The sequence below is a fragment of the Papaver somniferum genome, chromosome 6, assembly GCF_003573695.1.
Source record: "Papaver somniferum cultivar HN1 chromosome 6, ASM357369v1, whole genome shotgun sequence".
Taxonomy (NCBI): Eukaryota; Viridiplantae; Streptophyta; class Magnoliopsida; order Ranunculales; family Papaveraceae; genus Papaver; species Papaver somniferum.
This window is the reverse complement of record NC_039363.1, coordinates 21300497-21318082: the sequence shown is the minus strand read 5'-3', so window position 1 is coordinate 21318082 and position 17586 is coordinate 21300497.

Sequence of the window (17586 nt, the reverse complement as noted above, 5' to 3'; positions counted from 1 at the left end):
TGATTCATGGTTTATATTGTCATATGATTTGATTGTTTGTTTGGTTGAGTCCGGAATCAATTAGATGTGCATTCAAAGCTAAAGATATATTAGGGTTTTCAATACGTAAAAGTTGTTTAATCACTGATTCTAAGTAGCAGAATGTGGTTATTACTTGTAGTGATACATCTTTATAGTCACATATGAATCATAACCTTGGTTAAATCGAATTAATGCTTTTACACGTTCGATTGCTTTGATTAGTCTTATTCCATAGAACTTAGTGCTTTTAGGGAGTCAAACTTAATTGTGCTTTTACACTTTAAGTTGCTTTCTAGGAAGAATTCACATATATATCTTTTAATGTGGTTGTGATGAAATCAGGGAATTAGCGGGTTATACTCGCGATTAATATATCCTAGGACTTTTAGTAAATGAGAGATTAAATTACCAATTCTAGTCATTGAAAAAAGATACATGTTCGTGAATGATACTATCCCGTGACCAATATCTCCTCCTTATTGATTATTCCAATTATTACTTTGGTTTGATTTACTTTTATTTGGTTTGATAAAATCAAAATCCCCCCTTGGTTACTTAAGAAACTGAAAATTGCATAACAACAATTGCCTCTCTGTGGAAACGAACTCTTTCTTATCTTATACTTCATTTATATTTTTTTAGAGTGAGAAAGTGAATTATTTTTGACGCATACTGATAGGCGCATTTATGTGCCTAAATTGTCCTCAATGTTTCGTATTGCTGGTACTTGTTTTCGTCCTTATTATGGTGTTTTGTGTATTTTTAGGTATTTTTGGAAAATAAATATTGTTGGAAAAATCGGCTCGAAAAATCACTCGGAACACCCCCGGAGGACACTTGCTATACGGAGCCCAGATTTGGTTAAGGGGCACCTCAATTACTAAAGGGCACCCAAAAAGGAAGCTTCTATTCATACCCCTACTCTGCTAAGGGGCGTCTCTTCTTCACGTAAAAACTGTTTTGGCGGGAAAAATGGTGTTTCACTTGCGGAACTTTTGGAGACAATTTTGACGGGATTTCTGTTCGATTTCTTCGTGGGTTTGGATTGATATCCACCTGTTTCATCAAAACAGGGTTGGTATATGGGTCAGATACGATAAAGGAGGCAGATTTCTTCATATCTCGGCAAAACAGGGACACGGGATTCTGTTGTGCGTTCCCGTGTTTTGTGAGTAATTCACAGAGGTTGGTGTGTGTCTTCAAGGAGTTTTACTACAACATAGACTTTGTCTCAGCGTGTTTAGAGGATGCAGGCGCGTGGAACTGATAAGAAAAGGAAGTTTCCTTCGACAAACAAGGCAGTTAGAGCATCGGATATTCTTTCCTTGTATTTGGGGGATATGCTTTGAAGGGGAGAATATTTTGTCGAAGGATTTCATTCTTTAACAGTGGAGAGAGCATTGACAATTCATTAGATAGCAGAGAAGACTTTCCGTAACTGGCAGTGAAGAGTAAAGATGATTGATAGTAGATTATTCTCGGAATTTATTATGAGAAGATACGGAGATTGTCGCAGCCTGTTGAGTATAAAAAGAGTTCTGGAGATCATATGAGGGGGGAATGGAGAGTTAGGGGTGAGAACAGAGTATAGAAATTAGAGTTGTAGAGAGTTGCTGCTGCGGCCATTAGAGAAGAGCACGAAGAACAATAGACTGCAAGTAGCAGTCGTTTTCTAGTGTCTTAAAACCGTTTCGTTTTCTTCCAGGAAAAGACTGTAGCTTCTGCGACTGTTTTGTGCTATAATTTTGTAACAGCTTCTTTGCAACATTTGTAACACCCGTAGACCATTGCAAATCTCTGTTTTATCTTATTTCTCCAATAAAAACACCATTTGAGCTATGAGTTATCTTTTTGAGTGTGTTTTCACCATGTGGAGCTAGAACCCATCAGTGGGACGACGGAGGAAGATGTATTTCATCCTTGGGGTAATTTAATAAATTCCTTATTTACTTTTTGCATAAATTTTAAATGATTTATGATTTCTATTCATCATTTGTTATCTTGTTAGATAATGTATGCTTAGTCTTAGATGCTCTAGATACACTATGCTTGTAATTTACAATTGATGTTTTACGAAATCTACTTTGGCAAAGAATAGAGTTATTGTTTCTTTTGCTTTGAGCTATAAATGTCTAGGATTAATTTATGAACCCCATGAACATGAAAACCAGTGGAATCCCGAGTCCCGGTCTCTCTCCATTCTGTGACAAATTTTGTATATATATTTTTCCTTATTTTCTTTATTAAATCTTAAAACAAATTCTCAACAAATCTGAGTGAACGAATCATCTTACTACAACATCATTGAAAAATCACATCAATTTTTGGCGTCGCCGACGCGGACCTGTGCTTAAGTAGAATTTTTTTTTAGGTTTATTTTGTTATTTTTTTCTTTAAATTGTTTGTTCCTTTTTACGTTTCTTTTTATCTTTATTTTTCAGGTTCGAAGTGAAAACTAAGGACTTGGAGAGGAAAAAGCTTAAAGCGAAAAGAGAAGAAAAGAGAAGAAAAAAGGACAATTTTAGGATTTAGTTTTTAATTTTTTTTAGAGTGTGTGAGGAAAACTGTAATATTTTTTTTTTTCTTTTTGAACTTTAAATTGCACTTGGGATTTATTTTTTTAAAACCCTACGAAAGGGTCAAATTAAAAAAAATATATATATTAAATTGTGTGCAGAGAAGGACGGTGATTACAATATCACCTCGGCCCCTCGGGTTCGCACACGGCATATGAGTCGTGGCCCGAATCGACAACAACGGTTCATCCCCCGTCTGGTGCGGGAGGTAAGTCCAATCGAAACACTCGCGAATCCCCTGCAAGCGAGTTACTGTACTCCTTAAGGTGCTAATTGTTTGAGGACGAACCAGACTGTCTTTATTTTCCTAGTAAAGGGCAAGGCCTGGCCTAAACAAGATAAGGGTTCGGATTTCATCATCGCTCCCTTCTTGCACGCTTTAGGAGAACAAAACCTAACGCGAACCCAAGCTTTAAAATCTGATTAGAAAGAGACCTATAGGGTATCGAGCTTGTTAGGAAAATTTTCCGAAGGATATTGGTTATTCTTTTAGCATACTTCGAAGTTCATGACGGTTTCTGTGAGTTGAATGCGTGACTGCGCCGCCTTGTACTGCGGTGAGGCCTTGGGTATCAAAGCTCCACTAAGCTTCCCCCGCCTCGATTCAACTTACTTTGACTCGGATTGATTCCAGAGGGGTTTGCTTAAATTGTAACGAATTCCCTTTCAAGATATAGAATCTAGTCTAGAAACAATCTAAGTGATCCATCATGCTTGTTGTTTGCTAGAAATCTCTAGGTTTGCTATGGTGAAGTCGAGTCAGCCTGCTGTGTGATTGCTAGAACCTTCCTGTTAGGATTTTTATTTCTTTTTGATTTTTTTAAGTGTATGCCCGATTTTGTTAATAGGGCTTGGAAAAGAGATACTCTAGGTCGATTGATTAGCGAAAAACCTAGTAGTTCTTCTGATATAAGCAGGGAGCTCGAAGATTGTTCTTTTGAGAGCCCTGTTTTTGGAAACTTCAGTTTTGAGAATCTATCTCTTCGTGAGGAAAGTACCCCTAGTACTTCTGTTGTGCCAGCAATGACAACTTTGAAAGATTACATGTTCCCAACTAGGACCAACCGAGCTTCGTGCATTAAATTGCCAGCCACTACGGCTAATTTCGAGATAAAACCTAGTATTCTACAGATGATCCCTATATTCTTAGGAAAAGATGATGTTAACCCTTATTTCCATATTAGGGACTTTGAGGAAATTTGTGGGACAATTAGAATAAGAGACCTTACTGATGAAGTCTTGAAACTTAAGATGTTTCCCTTTTCCTTGAGAGATAAAGCCAAGACCTGGCTGAACAACCTACCATCTGAATCCATTGAAACATGGTAGGAACTTATTGCCGCTTTCTATATGAAATTCTACCCTAAGCATAAAACTGCAGCTGTTAGGCAGACAATTAGTGCTAGTGTGCAACAAGAGGGAGAGTCTCCTTATAGATTTTTAGAGAGATTCAATGATCTCCTATCTCAGTGTCCTCACCATAGATTTGATAAGATGAAACTCGTACAAATTATTTATGATGGTTTAGACTATTCGACCAAAGCCATGGTTGAGTCTATGTGCGCTGGTGAGTTCACTAGTAAAAGTGCTGATGATGCTTTCACCTTCTTAGGAGCTACCGCTGAAAAATCCCAACAGTGGGAATCTTGTGTTGAACCCCCTAAAAGACTCTTGGTCAATAGAAGTAACACCAATGTGGTAGATACGAATTTTGCGTCTGATGCTAAGTTTGCTGCTTTTTCTAGAAGGTTAGAAGCTTTGGAAATGGGTCAGTCTAAAAATAGGTCCCTTGTTGAACCTAATAGAGCCTCTCAAGTATCTAGTTGTGGAATAGAGCCCGATAATTCATTTTGGGAAGGTCAGGTTAGTGAAGAGCAAGCTCATGCTGTCTATAACAATGCTAGGTTTGAGAACCGTCAGAAGATTGACCCATACTCAGAAACCTACAATCCTGGTTGGAGAAACCATCCTAATTTTTCTTGGTCTAAGGGTCAGAATCAAGGCCAATCTAGTAATTTTCAGCCTCCCCAGGATTTGGTTTTCAGAACTCTTCAGGTCATACTCAGTTTCAGAACACTTCCGAGAAAAAGATCTCTGCCTTAGAGGAAAATCTCATAATGCTATCAAAGAACCACATGAGCTTTCAACAAGAAACTAGGCAAGAATTGAAGGATAATTCCCAAAGTCTTGCCGAATTAAAACTTCAAGTAGGACAAATAGCTAAGTTTATAAGTGAGAGAGAAGATGGAAAGTTTCCTAGTCAAACACAACCTAATCCTAAAGGAGTTCATGAAATATGAGGAAGATCTTATGATCATGTGAATGCTATTACAACCCTTAGGAGTGGAAAGAAAGCTGACAACAAGGTCGCCATGCCTGATAGTGAACATGTTGTAGTTCACCCTGCTGAGCCAGAGAATGAAGAGACTGATAGAGTCTCTAAAGAGACCAATGAGGGTCCTGTTGAGCCTCACTTCGTTCCCAGAGCCCCATTCCCATGGTTGCTAGTACCAACGAAAAATGAATCCAACTTCAATGACATAATGGAGGTTTTTAAGAAAGTTACCATAAACCTTCAGTTACTAGAGGCAATTAGGCAACTACCGGCTTATTCCAAGTTCCTTAAGGATCTTTGTACACGGAAGCGTAAGCTTAATGTCCATAAGAAAGCCTTTTTAGCTGGTCAAGTAAGTTCAATTCTTCTGAACCAAACACTCCCTAAGTACAAGGACCCTGGATGCCCTACCATATCTTGTGCAATTGGTAATCACATGGTCGATAAGGCATTACTTGACTTAGGAGCTAGTGTTAACTTACTCCCATATCATGTATACAACCAGCTAGGTCTTGGTAAGCTGAAACCGACCAACATGACACTACAATTAGCTGATAGGTCTGTCAAAGTCCCTCGTGGTGTCATAGAGGATGTTCTGATTGAGGTTGATAAATTTATCTATCCAGTGGATTTTGTTGTTCTAGACACCCAACCAGTTCAGGACCCAAGTGCTCACATCCCGGTGATTTTAGGTCGCCCATTCTTAGCCACATCTAATGCTATCATCAATTGTAGAACCGGACTTATGAACATATCTTTTGGTAATATGACTACTGAGCTAAATGTCTTCAATGTCATTAAGTCTTCTGAGATAGATGATTTAGAAATGGTGAACATGATTAGCACTCTAGTACCTGATCCGTTAGCCTGCAATATGCTTGATAATCCATTGTTTGATGAACCCCCCAGTGCTTCGGAGGAGGTAGACTTGACAAACACCTTAGCTGAGCCTATGCTAGAGATTTTCTTTAATAATCCATTATACGAGGATATTGTTCATTTAGATGAACAATCCCCAAAAGAATCTAGTTATTGTGCCGACTTTATGGACCCTAGAGTCCATCCCATAGACTTTGGTCCATTCGAGGAGATTGTTCACCCTAAGTTTGGGGGTAAAGACGATTCTGGCGATTGTCGAATATCTCTAATCGAAGTCCCTAACTTGGGACTCGAGTCTTGTACGTCTGAAATATTACTAGAGTTTGTTCAGACTCCGCAACCCGATCCTCCTGATACTGTCCAGGAGGTAACCCAGGTATTAGAGACCCATTTTGCGGATGATTCTAGTTATCAAGACACACATTTGAAGCTCAATCATGCGAACCCAGTTGTCTTGACAGAAACCTTAGATGAGGACGTACTCCTTCTGTTCATTTTTCTAATCCAGTGCAGTTGTCTCATGCTTGTGTTAGCTCTGTTTGGTCTTATGGACCCACAATTGTTTCGACTGTTGGTATACGACTTTGGAAGGTGACAATTCTTTTAGAGGTACTTGATGTCTAGCTAATGACTATAAATTTAGCATTTACTGGGAGGCTCCCGCACTCATGTGATTCAGTAATATCCTTCCTTATTTCTTTCCCTCCAGTGGTATCAATTTCTTCTTGTTCATGCTTTTAATTTCATCTTTAGAACATTGAGGACAATGTTAAATTTAAGTTTGGGGCTGGGGAAGAAACTTTTTGTTAGCTTAAACTCCAGAGCCTAGAAAATTTATGCTTATTAAGGAGGGCACTAACCAATCTAAGTGGATGGAAGCATTTTGGTTTTAGGAGTTGAGGAACCAATCAGACTAGATGGAAACATCTATAGAGTCTATTCATAAAAGCACAGAGCTCAGGTGTTACAAATAACATGATAGTTTCGCCATATCTTGTTGAGTCCTTTTTACTTTCTATTTTTACTTTTCGTTTTCAAGTGATTCGGTGGGGCACACGATTCAAGTTGTTACCATTGCTAGGGTGAAATAGAGTGACTGAGTACCTTTTACAAAAAAAAAAAAAATATTATTATTATTATTTTAGACCAGACCAATAGACCAATCAGAATAAATACTAACACTTGGATAGCAATATGTGTGTGTTCTCCCTGTCTCCGTCGCCTAAACAAGCGTGGAATGCAGGATCCACGGGAATTACCATGTAATCTGCTGATAAGAAGCATGCACTTGGATCCACAAGATATAATCATGTTGTTAGTTCTTAAATAAATGTGTCTTCAATAAAGTCGACCACTGGTACCCTTGTATATGCCAGTTATGTTGACCTAGAGTTAGGATTATCGACCACTGGTTCCCTTGTATTTTCCAGTCGTGTTGATATTAGTCAGACCGGTATCTCAGTCATTTAGGTTAGGTTCATCTTGGCAGAGGCCTTCAGACAGATATGGGAAACACCGTTCACTTTTCAACCATCTACATTTTTCTTTTTCCATCTTCTTGATCTTTTCATGTGATTAGTTTGACTCCGAGTATGAAGTCCATTGTGAAACTATCTTAGTAGAGCTCTGTCACTTTATATGAATTTTAGTATGCTTGAGTGCAAACTCGTGTACAACAATTGGAATTTCGCGTCAGGGTACTTCCTCCTGTAGTCAATAAGTATGCCAACCAAGGAGATTCTTTAGTGCCTTCCAAGGTTCTGCATAATTAGCTAGGGTATGGAGTAAAGGTTTTGTGGGTGCACCTCTGGTAAACCCTCCGGAGACAACACTCCGCCACTAGGGCCACCTAAGGGTTCAAATGATTTTCCTTTCTAGAATAAATTTGCTGGAGGACTAGCAAATAATAAGTTTGGGGGTATTTGGTAGACACATTTTTGTGTCTGAATTGTCCCCAATGTCTCTATTGATAGTACTCGTTTTCGTCCTTATTATGGTGTTTTATGTGTTTGTAGGTATTTTTTTGGAAATAAATAATTTTGGAAAAATCGGCTCGAAAAATTATGCGGAGCATCCCGGAGGACATTTGTTATTCGGACTCTCTGTTTTGGATAAGGGGCACCTCAATTTATAAGGGGCACCTGAGTTGGACACCTTCTAGTTACACTCCACAGACGGTTAGGGGGCAGTCATCTTCAAGAATTCAAATTCTGAATTTTGGCGGGAAATACTTAAACAGTTCTGGAAGAATTTCAATTGAGAAAATGAAGGGGTTATGGGTCGATTCAATGGATGAAATTTGGTAGAGAGATGTGATATAGGTTAAGAAACACAGTATGAGTGACAGGATCGATTAACTTTGGATGGAATTCTTGGTGTGATTCACAAGCCCAAAACAGAGTACGTGGACTGTAACACGAGCAAAAATATGTTTCTGCTGTGCATGGAGAAGTTCTGCCAGCGTTAGACGAATTCTGAGGCGTGTATAAGCTGAATTGGAGCGTGCTACAATGAAGTTTACGTGTGAAATTCCAAAAATGGTAAGAAAATATTCTCTTCACTGCCCGAGTAATGAAGGATTATTTGGAGTTATAACGATGGATTTCAGCGTGTTGTTGAGTATAAATATGCTCCTTGGGTCTACTAGAAAGGTTGGCAAGTGAGAGGGGATAGAATAGAGCAACACAGAGTTCAAGGGAATCGATAGAAAAACTTCCAGAGAAGAAAGTTTATGCTGCTGCTGGAAGGGAAGAACGCGAAGAACACACTGACCAAGACATTCGTTTATCAACAGTGACAACGACTGTCGACCGTGGGTTGTAGTATTCTAAATACTACTGCACTTTAGGGATATCGTTCTTTGTACCGGTGTTTGCAATAGTTATAAAAGTTGCAAACACCCGATTTTATCATTTTTCTCCATTTCATCCTTGTAAACATCTTTTGAGCAATGAATATCAATTTTGAGCAAAAAAAAAATAAATTGAAAAATGAAAATAAAATAAAATGAAACATCATTACGTTCTTTTTGTTCAATAAGGCCATAGGGAAGAAGAAATTTATAAGTCAAGCAAGAAATCGAAGAGAAGAGTTAATTGTCAAGGTTCTATGAGGTTCGAGAGTTTATCATCAACAGTTGAAGACCGAAGAAGGCGTTGTTTCTACTGAGCACTGTGAGAGAGTCGAAGAAAGATGCATTTTGGTTGCTTTGTTAGTCTGCTTTCAATATGGCACAAAATCTTTCTAGCACTGGTTTAACTCATCATACTTAATTAGTCCAGCTGTGTAGCAGATGTTCCTCTCATTTTTATCTCTCTCCTAATCTTATCCAGTTGTAAAGCAGCGGACGCATCTTACAATGTTTATCTAGCTGTGTAGCGGATATCTCTTTATCTAGCAATCGTGTGGATGTGTCTCCCCTTTTCTTCAGTCAGCTTTAGAGCTGACACCTTTAATTTCTCTGGCATTCTACTTACTTGGAGATAGGTTGAGAATATGTATGTCCTCATAGCTCTTTGGATACTTGTGACCAATTACAAGTCATGGTTTTTGTGGGTACACCTCTGTTAAACCCACCCGAGACCAACTCGGTTTTATTTTTTAGTTGTGCTCGAGGACTAGCAAATAATAAGTTTGGGGGTATTTGATAGGCGCATTTATGTGCCTAAATTGTCCTCAATGTTTCGTATTGTTAGTACTTGTTTTCGTCCTTATTATGGTGTTTTGTGTATTTTTAGGTATTTTTGAAAAATAAATATTGTTGGAAAAATCGTCTCGAAAAATCACTCGGAACACCCCCGGAGGACACTTGCTATACGGAGCCCAGATTTGGTTAAGGGGCACCTCAATTACTAAGGGGCACCCCAAAAAGGCAGCTGCTAATCACACCCCTACTCTGCTAAGGGGCGTCTCTTCTTCACGTACAAACTGTTTTGGCGGGAAAAATGGTGTTTCACCTGCGGAACTTTTGGAGACAATTTTGACGGGATTTCTGTTCGATTTCTTAGTGGGTTTGGATTGATATCCACCTGTTTCACCAAAACAGGGTTGGTATATGGGTCAAATACGATAAGGGAGGCAGATTTCTTCATATCTCGGCAAAACAGGGACACGGAATTCTGTTGTGCGTTCCCGTGTTTTGTGAGTAATTCACAGAGGTTGGTGTGTGTCTTCAAGGAGTTTTACTACAACATAGACTTTGTCTCAGCGTGTTTAGAGGATGCAGGCGCGTGGAACTGATAAGAAAAGGAAGTTTCCTTCGACAAACAGGGCAGTAAGAGCATCGGATATTCTTTCCTTGTATTTGGGGGATATGCTTTGAAGGGGAGAATATTTTGTCGAAGGATTTCATTCTTTAACAGTGGAGAGAGCATTGACAATTCATTAGATATCAGAGAAGACTTTCCGTAACTGGCAGTGAAGAGTAAAGGTGATTGATAGTAGATTATTCTCGGAATTTATTATGAGAATATACGGAGATTGTCGCAACCTGTTGAGTATAAAAAGATTTCTGGAGATCATATGAGGGGGGATGGAGAGTTAGGGGTGAGAACAGAGTATAGAAATTAGAGTTGCAGAGAGTTGCTGCTGCGGCCATTAGAGATGAACACGAAGAACAATAGACTGCAAGTAGCAGTCGTTTTCTAGTGTCTTAAAACCGTTTCGTTTTCTTCCAGAAAAAGACTGTTGCTTCTGTGACTGTTTTGTGCTATAATTTTGTAACAGCTTCTTTGCAACATTTGTAACACCCGTAGACCATTGCAAATCTCTGTTTTATCTTTTTGAGTGTGTTTTCACCATGTGGAGCTAGAACCCATCACTGGGACGACAGAGGAAGTTGTATTTCATCCTTGGGGTAATTTAATAAATTCCTTATTTACTTTTTGCATAAATTTTAAATGATTTATGATTTCTATTCATCATTTGTTATCTTGTTAGATAATGTATGCTTAGTCTTAGATGCTCTAGATACACTATGCTTGTAATTTACAATTAATGTTTTACGAAATCTACTTTGGCAAAGAATAGAGTTATTGTTTATTTTGCTTTGAGCTATAAATGTCTAGGATTAATTTATGAACCCCATGAACATGAAAACCAGTGGAATCCCGAGTCCCGGTCTCTCTCCATTCGGTGACAAATTTTGTATATATATTTTTTCTTATTTTCTTTATTAAATCTTAAAACAAATTCTCAACAAATCTGAGTGAACGAATCATCTTACTACAACATCATTGAAAAATCACATCACATACGACTGCGATCAGTGATACATTTTTTAAATTTAGACAACAAAGAATTATATGAAATAGGCTTAGTTGAAGTTGAGATAACAGAGAAATATTGAAGAAGAATATTCTCAATGTCTTCTTTCATATCATACCATGTGCCCAAAGAATTCTTTATTGCAGAAATTTAGTTTTTCTTGTATTTGTAGTTTGCTTGAGAGTGAAAGAATGTGGTATTCTGTCATCTTCGTAAGTATGAACTCCTGCCTTTTGCCTGAAATAATCCTTTTGAATATGTAACCAATGTTGAAGATCATTAGTTAGATTACAAACATCTGAATAATTGGTTGAAAGGTTCTGATTATAAAAAAGATTAAGATGATGATTAATGTTCTGAATATTGGCAACTTTTCCGATCTGTATCATAAACCTTATGCAATTGATTCAACACCTGGTACTTACTTATCTGGCTCACCTTCTCTAATTTCAGTACTTTTCAGTGTCTATCTTTGACATATTGCCTTCATAGTTACACCTTCTTACTGTATTAACTTACAAATCTTATCCTCTTCTTCTATATATACTTTTCAAATCACGGTTTTTCTTTTATACTTTCACAACATCTATATGCTTATTAAGTTCTATCTTCCTTTGATGTCTGATAATATTCAAAACATCTCTCAACTTATGGAGGGTATTTATACAGGAAATACTCCTTCCAAAGATAGAGTAATTACTCACTCAACTACTGCTCTTACTCAAGCCATCAAGGACTGGAAAATTTGTTTAGCTGGTAAGATTTTTGCTCCTGGTATCATGTTGTGGCAGAATGCACAAAAAGATGCTAAGTTTTTCTGTCCTCATCTAAAGTGTGGTAATCAGTGGCAACTAATTGAAAATGCGGGGGTCTAACAACCACACCCAACAATTCGTTTGGCAATCTGAGAGGACTTACTCCAATACACTTTCTAGAGAATCAACAAGACAGTCAGACTCAATTTAGAGTAAAGTATATCAAAGAGTTTAGTATCTCCGTTTCACAATGTAATCATCAAATCAAACAGATAAAAATCCGCGAGCCTGATTAATATGTGAAACAACTTGAACGGTACCAAAGACCAATGTTCAAGTGTCAATCAATTTAAATCAACAACCAAAGGTTGGATATTCTAATTGATTGATCTAAACGCACAAACTGTGATATTTCAATTATATAACATATAATGCGGAAAAGAAATAACACAGACACTAGAAATTTTGTTAACGAGGAAACCGCAAATGCAGAAAACCCCGGGACCTAGTCCAGATTGAACACCACACTATATTAAGCCGTTACAGACTCTAGCATACTACCAACTAACTTCAGACTGGACTGTATTTGAACCCTAATCAATCCCACACTGATTCAAGGTACAATTGCGTTCCTTACATCTCTGATCCCAGTAGGATACTACGCAATTGGTTCCTTTAGTTGATCTCACCCACAACCAAGAGTTGCTAGGACCCAAAGTCGAAGACTTGATAAACAAATCTGTCTTACATAGAAAAGTCTATAGATTGAATAAATCTATCTCCCACAGAAATACCCGAGAGTTTTTGTTCCGTCTTTTGATAAATCAAGGTGAACATGAACCAATTAATAAACCGGTCTTATATTCCCGAAGAACAGCCTAGTATTATCAGTCACCTCACAATAACCTTAACTGATTAGCGAAACAAGATATTGTGGAATCAGAAACGATGAGACAAAGATGTTTGTGATTACTTTTATCTTGCCTGTCGGAGAAATTAATCTCGAGTCAACTATTTCAATCGTACTCAATGCGATAGAATCGGGCAAGATCAGAACAGGCAACTACAAAGAAAATAGTTGGATATGGCTTCACAATCCCAATGAAGTCTTTGAAGTAGTTAACCTACAGGGTCTCGATAGAAACCTAAGGTTAAACGAGAATCGACTCTAGTTATGCAACTAATAACAGACAGAAAATGTGGGGATTAGTTTTCCCAGTTGCTAGAGTTCTCCTTCATATAGTCTCCAAATCAGGGTTTGCAATCTAAGTTACCTTGGTAACAAAGCATTCAATATTCACTATTAAATGAAAACCTGTTTAGATCCAAGCTAATATCTTTCGACTGTTAGATCGAACTTAGCTTGTTATACACAAATGAAATGTAACTTCGTTTATGTTTGAGTAACCGTACCTAAACGTGTACACTTAATTGGTTCAACAATAGATAACCAATGGTTAGCCATATGATTACTCTCATATCAACCTTATTCATCTTAACCATAACTAGTTCAAAAATGACTCAAATGAAACTAGTTAAATAGTTGTTCAATTGCTATATTCTCATAGAATTATACAAGAACACAATTGAAGCAAAATCGATTTGATTCACTCGAATTAATCATGAACATTATAGACACCGTTTGCAAAGATTGTATTCCTTATTATATAAATGTTTATGTTCATGTACAAAACCGATTTTAGAACTTTAACCTTCAAGTATGCAAATGGGTATGCACACTTGAAATACCCGGACTAAGACTGGGTTTCGCCAGTACGCAAACGGGTACGCGAACTTTCAATCCCAACAGAAATTCTCGGATATGAACCTGTACGCCAGTACGCAAACGGGTACGCATGCTTAGGTTCCCGGATTTCCCAAACCAAACGGGTGCGCATACTATGGTTCCCAGACATGGATTACATATGTGCAAGAGTGCACAACATGACATATCCAATAATGGTTAGTGTTCTAAACTCTTATATTTCAATCATTAAAACTTTCTTAGAGGATGACAATAGCCGTTTCACACACTATTAGCATCAAAGCAATTTTCAAGTTATTGAAATAATCATAACGAAACATTCCAAGACAACACCAAATGATTGTATCACACAAACCATGTAAGATATTACTCGACAATTTTTACATGATATAAGATGAACTTGGTCGACGCGAAAGCTTACCAACACATATTTCGAGAAATATGTAAGCGACATAAACTCAGCTCGAAATCTCAAATGTGTATATAGAAAACTATATCGTAACACGACTTATGTCTCAATATAGGAGATAAAGTAGAAATCGACTTTCCAAGCGATAGACGAGTTTAAGTCTCCACATACCTTTTGTCGATGAAGTTCCACAAGCTCCCCTTAGTAGTTATTGGTCTTCAAATGATGAACGCTGTGAAGTCTAAGCTTAATTACACAATCTATGTCCTAGTACGAGACATATATAAATAGGATAGAAATCAAGACTTATAGTTTTGATTACTAACATTGACAAACATGCTTGAGATAGCAACGCATGCGAGTTCGACCGAGAAGTGCTCTAATAATCTCCCCCTTTGTCAATTTTAATGACAAAACTATCAATACATATGGATTACAAAATAAATAAAAATTGTAGCTTCTCATCCAAATGCTTGATCTCCTTGACATCTTTAACACGACTCGAAAACTTCGTTACTTCTAAGTACTCCATGATTCTAAACGTTTTCAACTCAGCATCATAGTTGTTGAAGATCCGTAGCGATAAAAATGAGAAAACAAATGCTCTCGATCATTATTATACAACGTCATAGTATTATTACACAACATCAAAGTTCAATTGTATCACAACTTTAACAACAATACTATGGTGATATGTATTACTTCCCCTTAGTCAATATTTCATCTCGACATGGAAACTACTCCCCCTTACATAATGATCTGTAAACCATATGTAGATTCTCATATGGTTACATAATGACAAAACTATCAATACATATGGATTACAAAATAAATAAAAATTGTAGCTTCTCATCCAAATGCTTGATCTCCTTGGCATCTTTAACACGACTCGAAAACTTCGTTACTTCTAAGTACTCCATGATTCTAAACGTTTTCAACTTAGCATCATAGTTGTTGAAGATCCGTAGCGATAACAATGAGAAAACAAATGCTCTCTATCATTGTTATACAACGTCATAGTATTATTACACAACATCAAAGTTCAATTGTATCACAACTTTAACAACAATACTATGGTGATATGTATCACTCCCCCTTAGTCAATATTTCATCTCGACATGAAAACCACTCCCCCTTACATAATGATTCGTAAACCATATGTATTTGTAGTATGAAACTACACATTAATTCTCCCCCTTTTTGTCAATAAAAATTGGCGAAGGTATGAAAACTAGTGGGATCCTCATGAAATTTTCATAGAGATACTTCATGACCAAAAGAGAATAACATACCAACTTATTTAGATGAAATCATAAAGTCGAAGCTAAATGCATTCATCAAGGAGTTTATAAAGATACAAGATAACGCATATAATATTCCACATCCGCACTCCCCACAAAGATTTGGCAATAAAGCACAAATTCAAAAAGAACTCTCCCCCACAATATGTCATTCCCGAAAGAACAACAAATGCGACCTTGATTTTACAAGAAAAGAAGGATTTCTTTGGACACAACCAAATCACATGAAAACATGGATTTGAATCCAAAAATATCAATTGAATCAACCACAAAAATGATCAATTCAATTGGCCATGCTCAATATAAGAGAACTTACGGAGCCTCACAGTATATGCACAAAAAGTGTGGATCGGAGATCGACCAATACTGCGGAATACACAAGGATTCATCCTATTTTTCATCACTATTTGCATAATGACATATAATGGACTTAATCCTTGTAAACAAAAGTTTTATCATTTCTTTCATAAAAATAATGACATAAAAGGCTTTAACTTTTGTTTTTCAAAAGTTCATTCTATTTATTATCAATACTTTCATACCGACATAATAGAGATAACTTTTGAACAAGTATGGGACAGTCACAGGTTCACGGATGTAAACAACATATCCCATAACCATTTGCAATATATAAAATCATAAATATTAAGATTGCAAAAACCATCTTCCAAAAAACTTAGAATTTAAATAAATAAATCTAAAACATGAAGATGAAAACGTTGGACATAGCTATGTGTACTCACAATAATGGCTATTCCAAACCCTAGTTATTCTTCTAAAAACACAAGAAATAGATTCTCATAAGAATATTTACTAGACTAATAAATTAAAACAAAACAAACTCTAAAAACCAATCATGATCACAAGCACTAATCAGAGTTTCGGTACGGAAGCTTCACTGGTTCCAAGACCTTCAAGCTTGTGACAGACAGAATTCACAGCATCTTCAGACACGGTATTGAGACGAACTTTAAGTCATGTCTTCATTAGAGCAAGTTCGGTGTTGACCTTTATCAATTCAGTTCTTAACCCATCTATCTCTTTTAGAGTGTTAACAAGCAACTGTTTTGCATCTTTAAACTTATCGATAAAGTTTTGAACAACTTCATTAAAAATCTCTTCGTCATCCTCAATATCTGATAAGTTATTAGGAGATTGAGAAGACGTGTCATCAACTTCCACGAGAGTTCCTTTTTCCTTCTCCTCGAGTGTGAGACCAAAACCCTTATCAAGAAAACCTCTTGGTAAATAACAAGTTCCTGAAGGTGATGTCATTCTTGACAAACAAGTACCCCGGAGTATGCGTAATTTTCAACAAATGGGTTTGTTAATTAAATGGTTTCACAGGAACCTGAGGTTAGGGTTTCCAAAGTTGGTTCTTAACATGTAACAAGGATACCCGTACGAACATGAGATTGGCCCATTATTCATAAACAACTCAACAAAACAGAAGTACTCAAAAAATATGACTATACAACGATAATGTCTGCCTATGTGAGAAAACTCACAGATCTTAGCTCAATAAAAATTGTATTCATAGAGGAGAACAATTTTCAGAGTAAGAGTATCAATTTTGACACATGAAAAAGATTTAAGGTTAAGAACCCACAATTTGTCAAAAATCAAGTACAAATACTTAAACAGAAATGTTTGTGAATGATCCTCCAGCTAAGAACAATAAGAGGATAGCATAGAAAATCAAGAAAAACATTTTGCCATCAAGTATACCTGAAAAAAATCTCACTCTGTCAGGATTTTTATTGAGAGTAAGGTTTCAACTTGTGATTAATTAGCACAAGTGTGAGCCTTGAGCTCATTAACTGAACATTTTTTTCGGTTAAACCTTTTTTTCCTGATCTTTGGAGGAAAACCATTGTGATGTGAAAGGTTATCATAATATTTACTATCATCAAAATAAGACGCATAGTTTTGATTCTTACCTGAAGAATTTTGTCCAGAGATAATTGACAGCCTGTTGATAATTTCTTCATATCCTTCAATTATCCTTTTTAGATTGATTTCCATCTCTCCGTTGCATCCTTCTTCTGGTACTTTTCAACATCATCAACAACATAATCTCCCTTCTTAATTGAAGAATCTCCATGAGTTTTTCTTCGACGAAATGGTTTAGGAAAACTGTTACGTATTTGGACATTTGATGAACACATTGAACTGACTTTCCTGGTGGGGTACACGGGGTGAGTACTAAAACCAATTGGTTTATACATACGAATGTCAATTACACCTTTGAGGATTAAATCTAAGGTGTGTTGAAGACGA